The following is an 18,122-nucleotide window of genomic DNA, read 5'->3' as shown; positions in this document are numbered from 1 at the left end:
ACAGATAAGCACAGCATAGGGTATAATTTTATTTCAACAGACGGAAAAAGTCCAGCACATCATCTCCTTTTATTTCAGTGTGTGGTTGTCTTGTCACCCATGTACATATAGAAGTATGCTTTCTTCACATGTATTTGCTGAGGCACTCAAGCTAAACGCGATTGAGCCTGGTGGTTGCTGGGATGGTTCATCGTGCATGTCCAGGTGCCATCTGTACACAGGGAAGCTGGCGGTGCAGCAAATGGCTGTTTTCCTTCCTATAAGAAATGCATGTTGGCGTTGCTTTTTGATGATCGCTTAGGATCTTAAAGTTTTTGTGCTTTCACATTTATTTTTGTGATGGCTAAATTTCAGTTCACTTAATTCCCTGTGAACAATTCTTCTTTTGTTAAATAAACTATTCCTTGCAAACCATAGCAGTGATGTCGTTGTTGTGGGTGTTTGGGTTGGGTTGAGTTGAGTTTTAAGCAGCTGTTGCCACTCAACAGTGGATTTCCCTTCATTATATGTCTTCCAAATACACCTTTTAACTGGTTTTCCACCATTCTCACCTAATGGATTCCTAAATATTTTTATCTAGTTTTGTGGAAGTGTGAGTTCCTCTCGAGGAAAAGGAAGCCTCCTGACAATAAGCTTGCCTTTCTTAGTTGTTTTCTGTGAACTTGTATGGTATGCTATGCAGATCTCTGTAAAGTTCCCAAAGCAATTAGCTTGAAAGCCACCATTCAAATGGGGCAGTGATGTACACTTAAATCTGTTTTTTTCTAGTAGTTATTGGTTATGTCTGCTATGGAATTTCTGGATCCTAATGGGTCCATAGTGGGTTTATAACCCTCCAATTCTCATGGAACTGTTGTGGAAGACAGGATGAAAGTCTGCTTGCCATTTGCCCAGAGCACGCACCTCGTACATACAAGCTTGGGCAGAGCATTGTGTTGATGTGGCTCCATGGCTTTTGTCTTAAGCTGAATTGAGTCCAGTTGACCTTAGCACAAGTGGAACATGCCGAGGTCTGCCCAAATTTGTGTAGGTAGACGTATCCCACTAGGATTCTGTGAAATTCTTGCTTCATCTGCTCATCTCAGTCCTAGACCTTGCCTTTGGCTGCACCTAGCACTGGGCGTATAGAACATGCATGGTTATAATCTCGGTGATGCTGAAAATGCCTGCAATTTAACAACATTGTGTTAATAAAACAGAGGGAGTTGTTTATGTCCAACTAAGCAAAATCCTGTTGTTTCTCAGAGAAAAGTGATTTCATCTTTGGAGCAACTCTGGCCAAAAGCTCTTAAAGGACAGGTGATTACAAGACGAAAAACACAGTATAGCTCAAGAAACACTTTTGTGTGTGTGTTTGCAAAATTTTTTGTTTTGAGCCATGAAAAATCCTTCCGTCCGAGGCTCTAGTGTGGGACGGGGGGAAAGCAAAGCAATTCCCTCTTGCATGGGGCAGGCTGGCAGTGGTGGGGGCTGAGTCCCAGCAAGGAGCACTAGAAATGGTAAGAGAGCTCTCACTATTTCTAAGGGCTAGCGCATTTTCTGCGGCTTTTGCCTGACTTCTCTTTTTTCTGTGCTGGCTCAAATCAACTTCAAATAATGGATGAAAAATAAAGAAAAAATTGATGCAGTGCATGTCTCATATGACTATTGGATTTTCATTAGGCAGTGAGCTGGTGGCACTGGCAGTAGTGTGGGGCATGATCATCCCCCTTAGCATTGTGGATGGACTGGCAGTGTAAGCTCTTTCTGAAAACACATAGACAAGGGAAAGTCGTATCCACAAGGAATGTGTTTTTTTTCAAAGATGCCTGTACATCTGCTGAGTAGCATCCACAGAACCTTGTGAAGCCACTTTGCTGAATTGCCAGTGTCAGAGCTGCCTGACGTGTTCCTGGCCATAGGATGCCTTCTGTGCTACCAAGAGGAATGCTCGTAGCAACAGACAGGAATGTTCTGTGATTTAATTGAGAAGAAATGTGGCATTTTATATACTCAGATGCAACAACAGTGCACCTGACTAAAGTATAGGCAGGCTCTTGTTGCACTGTGAAATGCCATCAGTTAGCTTGTGGTCTCCTGGCTACATTTTGTGAGTGGATTTTTGGGCCGTTTTCTGTGCTGTAAATGTAGGATTCATACATAGTACTAAGGATATCAGACCTTGATAAGTGTTAAACATGGTATTCACGCCACTGCGACAAGAGGAGCATTAACTGTGCTCCAACATTCACCTTGTACAAATGGTGAATCAAAGACTGTCCATCCCCCAAGGAGGTCATGGTCTGGAACAGTGACAGAAGGATGTGGTTGAATACATGCAGATGGGAGTGTAAAATGAAAATGCCAGGATGATATTGATCATCTTGTCAGATGCATCTCAGGACACCAGGACAGTTACTGTGCGGTTTCTTGTAAATGTCATGGCAAAGGAGAGTTTTGATGAAGTCTGTGAGATTGTTTGGCAGATATCAGGGGAATTCCTACCAGACAAGAAAGGGAGCAGGAAAGGAGAAAGTATCATTTCCTGTCAACATGTTTTATATTGATTGGCCCAGGAGACCTGCTTGCAAAGAAGTAGATTTTGTAAGAGTGAGCAGCAGGTAACAGTGTAGGACCTGAGTTATGCCTTGAGCATTAAGGAGCTCTTGTGTGATGAGGGAGGGAAAGAGGGGAGTTTTGAGAAGGTGAAGAGGGATAGAGAAAACAGATATTACATTTCTGGAAGGGTTGTTGGGTTGGCTGGGATATGGGTAGATAAAAGCTTGGATGGCAGCAGTGGATTTGGATGCTGGATGAAAGAGCATCCAAAAGATGTCGCAAGACATTATTTTGAACTGAAGTAGAGAGGGAAGTTTCTGGGTCATGTGTGAGGAGAAGAGCTGGGTGTGTGTTTTGATGGAGGCGAAGGGAAGGTAGAAGGGACCATGAACTCCCTCCTTTGACCATGGTCAAAACCTACAGAAGGGAGCTCTGAAGTTGGGCTGGGGAATTACGAGGAGATAGGAAAGGAGCAAGGCAGGATTGTTGGGAATTCTGACCTTTGGTTAAAAACCCACTGCATTTTTCAGCAAAAGCGTGAACAAATACTGTTAGTGCATCCAGACCCATGCTGAATTCTCTGTAGCTAAACCTACACAGGTAGTGAAAAGGTTTGAGTGTAACATGATCAGCATTGGCATTGTGTGTGTCAGGGACCTGTGCTGCACAGCAAGGTGCCTCTGCATGCTCCCATTCCATTACTGTGCACTTGTGATGGGATCCTATTCCCATAAAATAGTCATGTGCTGACGTCTCCTCCTGGTTACAGGAGCTGGCTCTGGAAAACCTCAGCTCCTAGATTACAAACATAGCAGGGCTCTGTCTGCAAAGGTGTAAGGTTACAAAACACACACACACTCACGCAGCTTAACCGAAACCGCCTCATTTTTAGCAGTTGTGAGGGTTTATTCACTACAGGGCAGTGGAGGAATGCAGGAATGTGAGTGGCATTAAACCTATTCATTTGGAGGGGGAGTCCTCTCCTCTCCCCTGCTCCAGTCTGCTTAGCTTTAATGGTAATTGCACCTCTTGCCTGGCTGAGCTGACCGCCTGCCTGCCCTCCCAGTGCAGCTGGGGAGAAGAACTGGAGCCAGGAGGAGCAAAGTAGCTGTCAGTGTGAGGTGGCTGTGTCTGTGTGGGGCTGTCCCTTGTCCTGTGAGCCCACAGCCTCCCTGTTTTAACCTACTGCTTGGATGGTGATAAGGAGGCATGCTTTTTGCTGTGGAGTTTAGGCAGGGAGGAGGAGGACAGTCATTGCATAGCTCCTATGTATTGTGCAGGGGAATGTATTTCCTTTTTATTTTTCTACACTTTGTGCTTCAAATTAATCATCCCCACACACATCTAACAGTACCTTGGCATTTAAAAATCAAATATTGATCCTAAAAGCCCCGCCACTTTAAAAAAGAAAGGAAGAAAACCAAACAAACACAAAAAGCAGCGTTTTTTGTTGGCTTGTTAAGAATGTGAGAGATGCAGTAAAATCGGCTTTTTGGTTTATGCGTGCTGCCCGTTCCTGGGGGAGGAATGCGGTCCTCTGCACGGCCAGCTGCCACCGTCACCACTTCCAGCCCTGCTGCTGAGGTTTCATGTGAAGCCAAAGAGCCTGGGAAGTTTGGGAAACCAGTGACACCGGATCCATACCACAAAGGTGAATGCCGCCTGCTAGCTGTGTGTGTGTGCAGAGACACAGTGGCTCCAGCTTTTGCCTCCAGGAGTGAGCTGCCCACAGACAGTCATGCTGACAGTGTAATAGAAGCAGCTGCGTGTGAGCCCCAGAGATATTTGGAGGTTTTTAAGGTCTGTCCTCAAAGGGTGCTGCCTTGAAGGGTCTTTAGTGAGGATGGATGCAGCCTAACCCAGTCAGTCTGTCCTGCCACTAGCTGGGGACACCAGCACTTCCAGTGATGCGTGCTGCTGGGAGACAGCTTTGAGAGTTGTGCCTGTAGGGTTAAATTAGTGATGCTTTCAAAGCTGGGATGCATTCTGAGTATAGCAATTGCACTTGCTGATACTGGGAAATCTTAGTTCAACCCTCTTTCTCAGCAGGTCTGTATGATGGTGAATTGGTGGGTGTGTACTGGGATGGAGTTGAGATGCTCAGATGCTTCTGCACCCGGTGTCAGGACTTTACTGCCTTGTTCCTGTGCTTCATCCAGATAGAACTGAAGCAGAAGTAGCCCTCCGTGCTCCACTGTCAGACACATTCATTTTTGGTTGTGGGCATCACTGGTGGATTGCTCCTGTCCTGTCCAGTCCTATGGTAATGTTGGCAGACTTCTCAGGAGGTGTGAACTTCGGACACCATCCTTAGTTGTTACAGTGATAATCCTTTAGTTGTTCATTTGCAAGATAGTTTAGGAGGTAGAGAGAAGGACAAATGAATTAATATGAGGAATGTGAGGGAATGGGGTGGGCAGCACAGGGTCAGTAGAGCAAGTGGATTAATTAAAGAAGAGCAAACAGTAACCTCATGTGTCTGTGGCAAGGTGAGAAACACTGTTCTCTCCACTTGACCCATTTAGTGCCCTGGATTGTGAAGCAGCAGTTCTTCACAGCATTCAGGAGAATAGAAATATACTGCTTCATCTTATAACTTTGAACTAAAATAAAGGAGATTTAGGTAAGACATTAGGACGAATTTTTTCACTGAGAGGGCAGCGAGGCACTGGCACAGCCTGCCCAGAGCAGCTGTGATTGCCCCATCTCTGGAGGTGTTCAAAGCCAGGTTGAAAGGGACCCTGATCCATTTGGTGGGTGGCAGCCCTGCCCGCAGCAGGGGGTTTGGACAGGGTGGGCTTTGAGGTCTCTTCCAACCCAGATCTTTCTATGGTTCTGTGATCTTGGTGGTCCTCCAGTTGGAGTCCTACTCACTATGGGCATTTCTGTTGTCCGCGCCCAAGCCATGTGCTGCCTTGGGCTGGGCAGAGATGGGGGAATCTTTGGGAATTTGGGGAACATTGCAGCCATATGAAGGCAGGATTGATGTGGTGCACAAGCCTGCCACAGGCAGGTTGTTGGTCTTTCTGGCGTGGCTGTGTTATTTGTTACTAACAAAAATTACAGCTGTGGAGATTTCAGCAAGACCCCAGTAAGTTTCTTGCTGTTGAATCTAAACCTTCCGCTACTGCTTCCAGACTTTCTTTGTCAATGCAGCTCTTCCATCTCTCTTCTTTCCCTTGCCTTCATGATTCCCATCATGACAGTTTGAAATCAGAGCCCCTACCTGTGTTCTGCCCCAACCCTCCTGCTCTTCACTGGCTACAGCCGGAGCTCCTTCAGACCCTACATTTCAGGAAAAATGAAGAGCTGGAGTTGATCGCTGGGTCACTCCTAAACCCAAAGTGGTTGTCTGAGGAGGTATTTTCCTTGTTGCAGTACTGTGTTTGTTGTCTTTTCCCATTCTGGTGCTTACTGGTTTAACCATGATCCAGTTCCTTTGGACACAGTGTGAGACTGGACAATGGGAGCAGAACAGTGGAGAAGAAATAAATCCTCATTGACCCAGATGGTGCTTTGTGCTTGCAGACACCTGCTGGCAATGATTTTATTTTCTGGGTGGGAAAACAGACACCTCTGCCTCCTTCTGTGAGAACTTTTGCTCCCTCCACAAAGTCAGCATTCCTCAGGCTTTGGAAAGAACTCTTTTCTGATGGGGATGGAAATAAAGGAAACAAGTCTTACAGTTCAGTCTTAGCAGGTTGTATTAGCAGGGACAGCAGGCACCTCTCCACCTTGCAGCTTGTCCATCAGGAAGGTCGTGGTCCCAGGGCTGGAATAGGTTTAAAGAGCTTTGGGATCTCTTGGGGAGAGTTAAAGAGTGGAAGAAGGGAAAGGATACAAGTGTCAGGAATGACACCAGGAAATCTTTTCCACCATATCATCTTTATATTTGTTCTGATCCCGTTGTTACTGTCGGCTTCCTGGAGGTAGATCAAGACTGTGGTTAATGCAAGGTCCAGATCCTTGCTGTTGCTGCCGAGTGATGCTTGACATCATTACTGAGCTAACAGCAGTGGCAACACTGATAGAAAACATTAGTGTCTCCTGGAATATAACCTCTTTAGGATGAAAAGGGCACCCTCTGTGTCCTGGCACTGCGCTCTGCCCAGATTTAGCTGTCGATAATGGTTTTTAGTTTCCTGCACACGTGTCTTTTGTTTTCTTTCGTAATAAGCTCTGTACCCACATAACCCTTCAGAACAACTTGCCTCTGTGCAGCACCGCAGTGCCAGGAAATACAACGTGGCTGGAGACCGTGTGCCTGGAGAAACCTTCTTTTCCTCTGGATCCCAAATCCGACAGTGTTAGAACAACAACAGCTTCTACTGAGTTGAAAAATAAATAAAGCCAGAATGTGCTTCTTGCTTCATGCCGATGTGTTAGGGTGATGCACAGCCGCGTGATGCAGTCGGGTACCGGGTGCCAGCCTTCCTCGCTGGCTTACGAGTTTCAGAGCCATGGCCGACGTGGATCTGTATCTGGGCCTGTTGGGCTGTGGCGGGTGGAGGAGCTCGGTGAGCCTGGTGACGCCAGACACGGCCGGGGCTGTGAAATGGCAGGCACTTGCTCAGCAATGATGCTGCTGTGCTGCTGCTCCCTCCCGTGATCTTCACCTGCCGTGAGCTCAGCCCCGCGTGCCTGCACAGGCAGGAGCACAGGGCTGAGCCCTGGCAGCCCAGCCTTCCTCTTCCTGCTTTTCCTCATCTTCCTCCTCACTGCAGGGCTTTGCTGCTGGAGCGGCAGAGCATCAAAGCAAAAATTACCAATTTGCTCCTCTTTCTTGCAGGCACCCTGGCTCCAGTGCTGGCTCTCGGTGGCATTGAACCTTCCTGGGAACGGGTGTGACTCTGCATGCCTGCCCGCCCTGTGGGTCGGCTCTCGTCTGGCAGGGCGGGTGAGGAGCAGAGGCTGGTTCACCGCCTAGCAGACGGGCTGCAAACCCAGGGCAGAGCTGAGTTTCTTCCCTAGGGCTTGTTCTCACCAGATCTCGCCCTGGCTGGCGGCTCTAGGTTGTGCCCAGCGGTGAGGAACCCGTTATGGCTGCGACCTGTTGGGGCATGACGGATGGTGAAAGCCTTCCTCCCATGCAGGGTGACTCAGCCCAGCTGCTGGGTGAGAGCCTGGCTGGAACGTTCCTGTAGTTCGGGGCTGGGATTTTAGTCTCCTCCCTGCTCTTCTCACTAATAGTCCCATTTTAAATGGTGCCTAGGTGGAAGCAGAGGCTGGGGTTATTTGTTTACATGCATTCCCGTGGCCTCTGCACAGAGCTCCAGGAACTGCTAGAGAGCAGTAATGGAGCTGAACCAAGGCTCACTGTGGCTGGTCCCACCTGCAGGAGCTCCAGACTGCTCTCGCTGGCAAGAGGGCTGTGGCTGTGGGGCAGAAGCCTGTGCCCTTACCTTTTTTATCCTCATGGATATCTAAAGGGTATAAACATAAGATAAGTAGACATATATCCATAACTATATATAGGGAGAGGGAAAGTTATATGTATAGCTTGGTGAGCAGCAAAGGGATGTACGTATGCATGGATGGGAAGCAGAGTATGTATTCAGTGACTCCTTAATTATGAACAAATTGCTTCCAAAATTGCTCCTTTTAAAGGCCATCACTATCTCACACACAGGTTGTGGAATTTTCCTCAGAGATTTTTGAAATCCCCCTGGACATGGTCTTGGGCACACTGCTGTGGGTGTCCTTCCTTGGAACAAATGGAAGGAAAAGTGATGAAGTTGTGCAGCTTGATGATGCTGTAGCTCATGTACCTGTTTCTCCAGTGCACACTGAACTTTGGCCAAGTGTTTTACTCTTTTTAAGATCCGGTTGGAAATAACTGCTCTTGAGTTTGCAACTTGTATTTACAGTTGGTTTCTTGGGTTCTGTGGCATTGTACAGAAAGCCATCACTTGGTAGTGGAGGCTTTTTCAGCAGATTTTTTTTTTTTTTTTTGCCTGAGTTCATTTGTAGACAGAGTTCCCGGATGCCGGTTTTGCATCACAAACTGGCGTGTGTTGACATGAAACAATGTCATGGGTTGGATCTGATGCCAAAAATCTTGCCATGGGCGTAATCACACAGAAACTTTGAGATCTTTAGCTGAACCATGCACCTCTTTGGGCTTTCTGCTCCCTGCTTTGGTTTGTTGGTGATGGTGAAGGAAGTCTCTGCCCCCAACTAACCTGCACATGCAGCGTGTTCCTTGGGAGACTTTTCAGTGATATTTTAACATCCTCAAGTTTTTTCCTTATTTGGGTCCCATCATTATACCCTTCAATAACATCAACCCAGAGCAAGACGAGAGCACAGAAGTGTGAGGTTGAGAAGAGCTGAGCCAAGTGTCATAACAAGATGCCCCTGCTGGCATTTCTTGTTCTTAGAATCACAGAATCACCTAGGTTGGAAAAGACCTTCAGGATTACCAAGCCCAGCCATCAACCTGACCTATCGAGTCCCATCACTAAACCATGTCCCTTAGTGCCACATTCACGTGTCTCTTAAATACCTTCAGGAATATGGACTCCATTATCTCCCTGGGCACCCCGTTCCAGTTCTTTACCAAAGCTTGATCATTGTCTCTTGTCCCATGTTAGCTAAGGTCCCACTCCCAGCAGCTGTATTTCTGTACAGCTTTCGCTGGCTGTGCTCACTGAACACTGCCACACATAATGCCATGAAGGAGCTGAGCATCAGGCCTTCGGCTTACATTCAGCCATAGTTCTTTCCCAGCACCACTGCTGTTCCCAGGCTCAGTGCGTGGTGACTCCAAATCCACTCTCTTCTTTTATCCGAGGGCATTTAGGAGCACAGCACAGAGTTCCAGGATTGGCGAAAAGTGGCTTTGATTCTGCCATGTGATGTGGTGTGCATGTGGACAGAGATTATGAGCGCTCATTTCCTTCCAGAGTTTCCCTGCTCTGGAATCGCAGAAGTTGAGAGTAAATGTAAATCTCACTATTGCAGAGGGTTGTTTTCCTAGTAGTGAATGTATTTTTAACACTACTGAACGCAGTGGGATCCTGTGTCCGTATTGTGTTCACAGCTCATACCTGAGGTTCAAGACAAGATGGTAACAGGTCCCAAAAATATGTTTCCCTGTAAGCCCTGCAGACAAATCACTTTAATGGGAGGCGACTCGCTGCAAACTTGTGGCCGGAGAAAGGCGGATGGTTCTGAGCAGGGATTTTGTGACCTGAAACTTAAGCCTGTGCCTGGGTCACTGCCCTTCTTTCAAGTTGTTTTCACTGGGCTAGAAGCTTTCTTGTTACGCATGGGGTTACATCCAGGGACGATCTAAAAGGTCACTTAACCCTTTGCAGTGAAGGAAGAAAGGAATGATAATACAATAAATCCAGGGCAAGCCAGCTACCTATAAAAAGACCATGAAAGGCTGAAAAAGGGAGGATGATGGTTTTGTACTGCAAAAGCAGTGTGCTAGCAGCCAGCCTGCCTGTGATTTTGGGTCGCACCAAAGGTTTGTACAGAAATTCATTGCTGCTTTGTATGTAACACAGGTAACAACACATTTTTTTTCCCCTCTTCTCTCCTCCTTCATCTTTGTTTTAATGTGCTTGACTGCATTATGGTGCAAATCCGTGGCTGTATAAATACCAAGTGGGGGAAAAAAAAAAGGCAGAAACCACAGGCATTGTTTAGGTTGCTCTTTGATGTAGTTGTGCGTAAATAAAAGCTCCCTGAGCCATGTGGGGTGGTTTTGGCTCGGAAGTCTGAACAGGGGCTTCAGACTGGTTTGTTGATGCACTGTAAAATACTTCATAGAATTTTCCCTACCCGTCTTTTGTCTCTTCATGCATGCAAGTAGGGGTTCATGCACAAGAAGCACCTTTATTCAAGGCTCCCAAGAATAAATCTGGTTTTGCTGCACAAATCCCACATGGAATCTGCCATTTGGAAGAGTTAAACACAGCACTGGGATCCTGTAGGCTGCCTTGTACAAGTATTGGGACCACGGTTGGCTAGGGGAGGACACAGGGACTCCTTGCTTTCCTGGGGATAAATCTGGGCTGGTGCTTAAGTACCAGCTCCCAGGAAATTGCCATTGGAATAATTAGCCTGCGCTGACTTATTTGTACAGTGATAACGGCAGGAAAGTATTGAAGCAGGAAAAGCAAACACATTATTCATCTGAACCTTCAATCCAAAGCCTTTACTTGACAGTTCACTATTTACAATACGCACGTCTATTTTTAGGCTTTGCCATCAGGAGGACTCTTTTTTCTTTCTTTGTTTCGTGTTTTTCTTTTTATTTTGTTGACAGAAATTGGAAATTAATCCGTGCTTAGAGATAAACAAAAAATTTTTTAAATAAAACTTGAATACTGAAGATTGTTTTGTATGGAAACACTGAAGTGTTGGTACAGTGCCTTAAAAGCTCATGTCCTTGCACGTGGGATGAGATGAGAAAGCTGGGGCTGTTCAGCTTGAAGAAGGCTCTGGGGAGACCTGGTTGCAAGCAGTATAAAAGGGGGATATAAGAACAAAGGGGATAGACTCTCTAGCAATGTCTGTTGTGATAGGACGAGGAGAAATGGTTTCAAACTAAATAAAGGGAGATGTAGACTGGATATAAAGAAGTTGTTTTTTATAGAAAGAACGAATGATGAGACACTGGAATAGCTTACCTGGAGAGGTGATAGATGTCCCGTCCCTGGAAACACTCAAGGTCAGGCTGGCTGGGGCTCTGAGCAACCTGCTTTAGCTGTAGGTGTCTCTGTTCGTTACAGGGGAGTTGGACCAGTTGGCCTTTAAAGGTCCCTTCCAACTGAAACAGTTCTGTGATTCTATGAGGGTGCTGCAGGCGAGCAAAGCTTGCCATTCTTGGGGAACTTCAAAGAAATCATTCCTGCTACTTTCTACTTTGTGTGGCCGTCAACATCTCCTTTAGACCAGATTTCCTAGCTTCACGGTGAGCACACCTCAGCTAGCCCGGGTAAAGTTACCCTTTGAGATGTGAGCAGCAAGGAGAAGGTTTAGTAACTAAGGTAGTTATTATTAACAAGAGGCCAAAGGAGCATGAACAGCACAGTTCAGTGGAGCTTGTGGCTGTAATGGTTGTGAGACCCCTGCTGAGGATGTTTGGGGAATGGCATCTTTGTATGAGTCCTTGGGAGAGAAAGTGGAAACCGGGGAAATAAAAGTGGAGTGGAGAAATGAAATGGGTTCATCTTGGGAGGGAAAAAATGGGAATGAAATGTCTGTGTTGCCCTTCTTCCTTTTGGTCCCACTACTTTTAATGTCAGTGTTATCTTGTCAGCCCTTTCCTCTGAGGCACTGGTGCTAAAACCTTTGAAAGCTCATCTTCTCCTTTAGCAATTAGAAATAAATAAAAGGGTGGGGGCAAAAGACAGGCTGTCTCCAGGGGAGGAGAGCTGGGGGCCCCATGGTTTCTCCTGAGGATGTGTTTTGTGAACAGCTGAGGAAATCACAAGGCAGAGCACCTCCCACTGCCAGCAGCTATATCACAGGAACCCCTATCTGCAAATGAAATAGAGATAAATCAAAGTTAAAGTGCCTTTTTTAAATACCAAAGGCTTTCAAGTATTTGAGCCAGCCATCAAAAAGGTGTGTTAGGTTCTCCCTATCTTGAAATCTCTGCGTGGAGCCTACACGCCTCTCGGGGAGGTGGGGCTTAGGCAAACACTGGCAATGGGGCTCAAATCAAAGGGAGCGAATGGAGCTTGTGACCTGAGTTACACAAAGTCAGACCCACTGACACAATGGTCCTTGAGGTGCTTTGGGAAGCCACATGGCTTGCCCAGGTCTCTACTGTTCCCTGATTCTGCCTCTCATGAGCACGATGTGCCAGCTGTACCAGCTGTGTCCTGCCCAGGTTTGCAGTAGCTAGGTGTGTACGACAGCCACAAAACAATACCTTGTGCAGATGATGTTGAAAACCTCACATAAAGCCGGCTAGGAGTGGAGATTTGCTTTCTGTCTGCAGGAAGCAGGACTGGATGGGGCATATGTATCCGTAGGGCTTTTCAGTTCAGTTTCTGTGGCGGGACGTGGGCCACAGTCTTTGGAGGCTTAGGGGAACTAGGGAGATGTGAAAATACTGCACTCTGGAGACACTTGAGCCTGGATGTCCAGCTGTAATTAATGTCTATGAGTGTTTCAGCATATCAGAGCTGGGAGCTTGGTAGACTTCACTCGAAGTTTGTGGACATGGGCCTCATTCATTCTCAGTATGGACTGGCAGAAGAATTGAGATGTGACAATAGCCCACACAAAACAAAATCATCAGTAAGTCATAAAAAGACAACAGATTAAAATAACTGTGCATGCGCAATGTGCTTTTCTGTGCATACATAATGTTAAATATTTAAGAGTCCTTTCATGTATCTGTGACTTTCAAATGCTTTTTGTGATCTACAGACATTTCCCTAGCTACAAAATTTAGATATTCTCCACTTAGAAACTAAGACAGGATTTTGAAGTTTCTATTTCCACAAAATTCCAGAAGCTGTAGCCTTTGAGTAATGCACCCAGTCTTTAATGACTGAGTGTACTTGACAGTATGGGTCTGGATGAGTTGCATGGTCTGAACCATGAGCGTCCAACCTTTCTGACTTGCCTTGGACCATGCTGAGTGAAGGGAAATTGTCTTGGGCCAGCGTGATGCTCTGTGTGCCATCACACATAGCTAATAACCACTTTTTAAGTACAGCCATGTCCTTCCTCAGAGGGAAAGTGAACACTTTTCAAAAACAGTCATGCGAGATAGGTCAGCGTGATTGTCTGCATCGTTCAGATCCCAGATTGGCCTCCTGCCATCTTTATCACGACACTGATGGGGGCTGCGATGATTTGCTTTTTTCTAATGATGTTTTGGTTTTGCTCCTACTAGTGAAAGTTTTGGCAGGCCTCCATTCCTCATAGAAGCTAATTAGCCCTCCCACTTCCACCTTTTCTTCCCCACCCTCTTCCTAAGCCATTAAGACCAAGCGTGGTCAGAAGTAATCCTCCTTCTTAAAATATTTAGAGCCTTTCTAATGCCAGATGCCGGAGAGACAGTTCCTGTAATCCTGTGGGCTTCACATCGTTTGAGCTGAGTGGCTTCAAAACACCCGTATTAACATAAGGTAAAACTAGCTTTGAGGAGCATGGATCAGCAGGAATTAATAGGTTTCCTGCTGTTAGAAATGCACCAAGCTCTGATTCACATCTTGGTTGTGGCTGGCACTGCTCCCTTGACTCACCGCACTTAGGTCTTGGTGAAATGCCCGTATTTCCTGCTGCCATCCTTGAATTTTCCAAGAAGACGTTCTATTAACGGTTTTTGAGTGTCAGGCAACTTGCTTTGTTATGTACAGCATGGGCTGTGCTCTTCTATATGATCCTGCCAAACATTGTCGCTGTCCTGGAGACATGACTCAATATTTATATTCATGTCCGCTGTGTGAGACCAAGCCACCTGCAGACGGGGCATCAGAGCACAGCCTAATTGAATTGTGACTGCAGTGAGCTGGACTGTGGGGGAAGCGAAAAAAGGGCTCCCTGTCCAGTTTGTATTATTGTATTGTATTTTTGTATTGTATTATTGTACACGGCCAGTCTGCAGGCATCACAACCTGAGTCTAAATCACAGCTTTGTCTGGGAAAACATGCCAGCTGCATCCACAGCAGAGAGGCCCAGCAGCTCTCTAACAGCTTGTCCTGACAAACTAACAGTCATAGAATGGCTTGGATTGCAGCCTTAAAGTTTGAACCCCCTACCATTGTCAGGGTTGCAGTTCACCAGGTCAGCTGCTCAGGGCCCCATCCAACCTGCCTTGAATGCTTTCAAGAACATCCACTTCTCTGGGCAGCCTGTGCCAGCACCTCACAGCCCTATGAGTAAAGAATTTCTACCTAACACCTGACCTAAATTTCCCCTCCTTCATTTTAAAACCATCAGTCCTTGTCCTAACAATACAGGCCTCAGTAAAAAAGTCTCTCCTCTCCTACATTATAAGCCCCTTTAAGAATTGAAAGACTGCAAAGCAATCTCCCCAGAGACTTCTCTTCTCCAGGCTAACAGTGAAGATATAACAATAAATGGTGACATCTCAAAAGGAAGAATTAAGGAACAATGTCAAAACGCAGTTGCTCTCTGCTGGTTTCAGCTGCTGCTCTGACAAGTTCAGAAAGTCACACGCTCTGCTAAATGTCCATCCTCCTGCCTGCAGTGGTGGAACACCCGCGGAGGTGTCCGTGCCACCCGAGGCAATTGGGCTGTGCTCTGGCAAACAGGGCTTCTGACATCAGCACCTGAGTAGGGTGATTCCTTGCTCAAATTTATTTGCATTTCCTTGTCCACTGGTTAATCTGGCTGCCAAACATCTGCAGTCAGCTTTGCTGAGAAGCTAATTACAGGGACAGCCCTCCGAAGTACAGCTGGCACTGGGGGGCCATGCTTGTCTCATCACCTCCTGCCTGAGAGCTGGAGGGAATTTGTCTGCTGGGAAGCCATTCGGGAAGAAACCTGACTGTGAGAGGCAATCTTTTCCCGAATTCACCTCTAAAAGCCCTTTCTGTTTTATGTGCCTTTCACCATGCTTTATTTCTGCCTGGTCAGTGCAGTTTTTTCACGTTTCTGCCTGGTTGTGTTTTTTCCCAATTCTTTGGGAGGTTTACTTGGAACTGGAAAAAATCACTGTGGTTTTCTTGGTTTAATTGTGGCTTACCTTATCACTCAGGTTGGAGATCTGGCACTTCTGCAGAGTCCCTTACTGTGGTGCTGGAAGGGTGCAGAGGACCTGCAAGTGGGATTGGGATTCCTCAGGGCTAGTGGGGTCCTAGCTGCCGATAACTGGGCTGCTTATTCTCTGTAGTTCACTGACTTTGAGGTTTTAAGGTTGTTGAATTTGTTTAATCTAACAGCAAAGATTGGAGCATTTCCTTGAATTGGTTTCCACTCTGGGTTCAGTAGGTGGGGATGGACCAAGGTGTTCATTTCTGTGGGAGGAAGAGAGGTGAAGGTGGAGTCTGATCTTAGTTTAAAAATTGCCAGTACTGGAGCTTTGACCATACCTATTGGAGGACTTTTCCATCTGTTAATTCACTGCAGCATTGAAAAGTGATATCTTTGGTCCTGGTTTGTTTTCTGTCAAGCTTCAACTTTCAACCTTTGGTCTTGCTTGCCTTTGTCTGGTAGGCTGGAGAGCACTCTTACTGACAGGTACTTACAGGTTATGAGGTACCTTTTAACTTTTCCTTTGATTGACTTCCCTGAGCTCCTTGGTACAAGCCTGGTTTTGTTCTTGCAACTTTTCTCTGAACTCTCTCCAGTTTTTCCAGAATTATTCTTGAAGTGTGGGTATAAGTATAAAACCTTGCACTCCACTGACTGCCAACCCGTGGCCCAAAGATAACAGGGCCTCTCTGCTGGTACGTGACATCCATCATTTGTGCATCCAAGCGTTGTGGACCTGCCTGGTGAGCTCATGTTGGGCTAATTACGCCTCTTGCCTCAGCCAGTCCCGTAGGTCTCACACGTTTGAAAAGTTTCCATATAGCCATTTCTTTAATACACTAAGCACCTCATTAGTCTTTTTGATTTTTTTTTCCCCTGATTTGTAATCTAAAATAAGTTCTAGTCCAGCCTTTCTCGCTGTACCAGCCTCATGTCAAAAAACATATATGGCTGAGAGTTGCTGGTATGTCTTTTACAAAGCAGAGGGAAGGTAGTTGGTTAACAAGAGGGATTTCACAGAGTTATATCACCAGGAGACCACACTGGTGCAGAGGAAGCCATGTACCAATGACCCCTAGAGTCCAGTGATTTCTTTTACCACATCATCTCTGGTTGAATCACTTTATCTTATGAAAATTAACCATAGAGAGGGTTAGCCTGCCAGCCCCTTGCCGGCGTAATCCATCATTGCAGCACCAGGCTCCTTGCCTTGGAGTCATGGACTGACAGCCCCACTGAGGGTGCTCAGTCAGTGCTAGTTTATTTCTAGGCATTAGACACAATGGGCTTACAGTCTTTCCAATTGGCATGCTTTTATTATCAGTTTTATTTTGTTTCTTACGTATAGTAACTCAGTGGAAACAAGGGTGTTGATCTGATGAGAAATCTGGAAAGCTTTTTGGAAATAATATCCAGATGTTTCCTTAGCACATCTGCTAAGTTGGTTGAAGACAGTGCATTTAGCATCCCTGTCGTTGCATTTTACTACCTGCTGCTGTGTGTGATGCTAGTCTATTAGTAATGAAGGAATGGAAGAGGCAGCGGTTCAGACAGCCACGTGCTGAGGAAACTGGGGTGAGGAAGGCAGTACAGATCAGAGCACAAATTATTCTTGCTTTTAGCATTCGGGTTGCATGTTTGTAGGTCTTGCATGTAAGTGTTGCCTGTTGTAAGCACTGTGGCCCGTGGATTTGCTTGGTTATGAGTGACTGTCTACCTTTTGCAGCTCAGCAATGTTTGTAGAGTGTCTGTCTGAAGTGGCAGTACTTACTTCACTTCAGACAGGGCAAGCCCCGCTTTCGTAGATATCCTCATCAGTCTCCTTATTTGTGGGAAATTCTTTGGCTCCCTGGCTTGTATCTGTGTTTAGCACTTCAGCACTGCATTGCTCATACACTTGCCAGGATTGTCAGCATGCGCTGTACCCCCTGGGGAGAGTCGACTGCAGGACAGCTCAGCTGCCCCTGGCTGGGGTTCCTGCAGGGGTACTGCTGGAAGCTGTGCTTTCCATGTCACTGGGTCAGCTCTGTGCCCTGCTGACAGGAGTATTCCTGGCAGCTGGAGGATAGCACGCCATTATTCCAGATGCCCTAAGCCATACAGTCTCCTTATGGGCTCCACATTCCAAACTCTGGATTTACAGTCACATTTCTTTTGATATACACCCAGCCTTAGTATTCATTGAATCTCCTCACACCGCATTGCTCCTACTTCCCTTTCGCTGCTTTCCTTAAAGACTTGTAGATAATTTTCAGTGTTACAGCACGTCTTCAGAGCAGACCAGCTTGAGGAGCTCATCAAAAAGCACAGATGTAGACACCCAGTCTTGAAAAGTGCACAGCAGCTCGAATGTTTGAATAATAGAGAATCTCCATCACTCAGAATTAAGTTAGTGTGTCATCTCCTTCCAGGGATGGTGAGGTGACACTGGAGATTGTCCAAGTTAAAGTGGAAGAAGAAGGTGGAAGCTTGTGGTTGATGTGTAACAAACTCTTCAGTGAGGAGGAGACGTGCATGTGGAAGATGCATGCGAGATGGATGGCCTGAAGGTCCGCATTTCTTTCTATAATGCGTGACACAGCATCGTGACCTGGCCAAGGATGGGCCATCTGGTGCTTTTGGTTACATGGCAGGAACCCTGGTTCAGTGATTCATAGGATGGAGACAAATGCTAGGAATATTTTCATAAAGCTTTTTCTAGCTCCTCTCTTCCTAGTTGTGATCCCTGTGATCCTAATAAGTGCTAGAGCTGTTTACTTCCAGCACACTAGTCATAGAATCGTAGAACCAAAGAGTGGTTTGGGTTGGAAGGGACCTCACCTAGTTTCAGCCCTGTTTCATTTTCCACTGGATCGAGTTACCCAAAGCCCCATCCAATCTGGCCTTGAAT

The 18,122-nt window shown here is 46.3% G+C and overlaps 1 long non-coding RNA gene across 17 annotated transcripts in view; it reads left to right on the top strand.

Moving 5' to 3' along the window:
* Positions 1-18,122, top strand: part of LOC122168057 — a 237,349-nt gene that overhangs the window by 78,049 nt on the left and 141,178 nt on the right. The gene's annotated exons all lie outside the window — the stretch shown is intronic.

This window comes from Centrocercus urophasianus, unplaced genomic scaffold, assembly GCF_019232065.1.
Source record: "Centrocercus urophasianus isolate 14NV4802_14NV808 unplaced genomic scaffold, USGS_Curo_1.0 seq_11, whole genome shotgun sequence".
In the NCBI taxonomy this organism is placed as follows: domain Eukaryota; kingdom Metazoa; phylum Chordata; class Aves; order Galliformes; family Phasianidae; genus Centrocercus; species Centrocercus urophasianus.
Note: the sequence above shows the minus strand (reverse complement) of the source record. Positions and strands in the feature narration are given on the sequence as shown.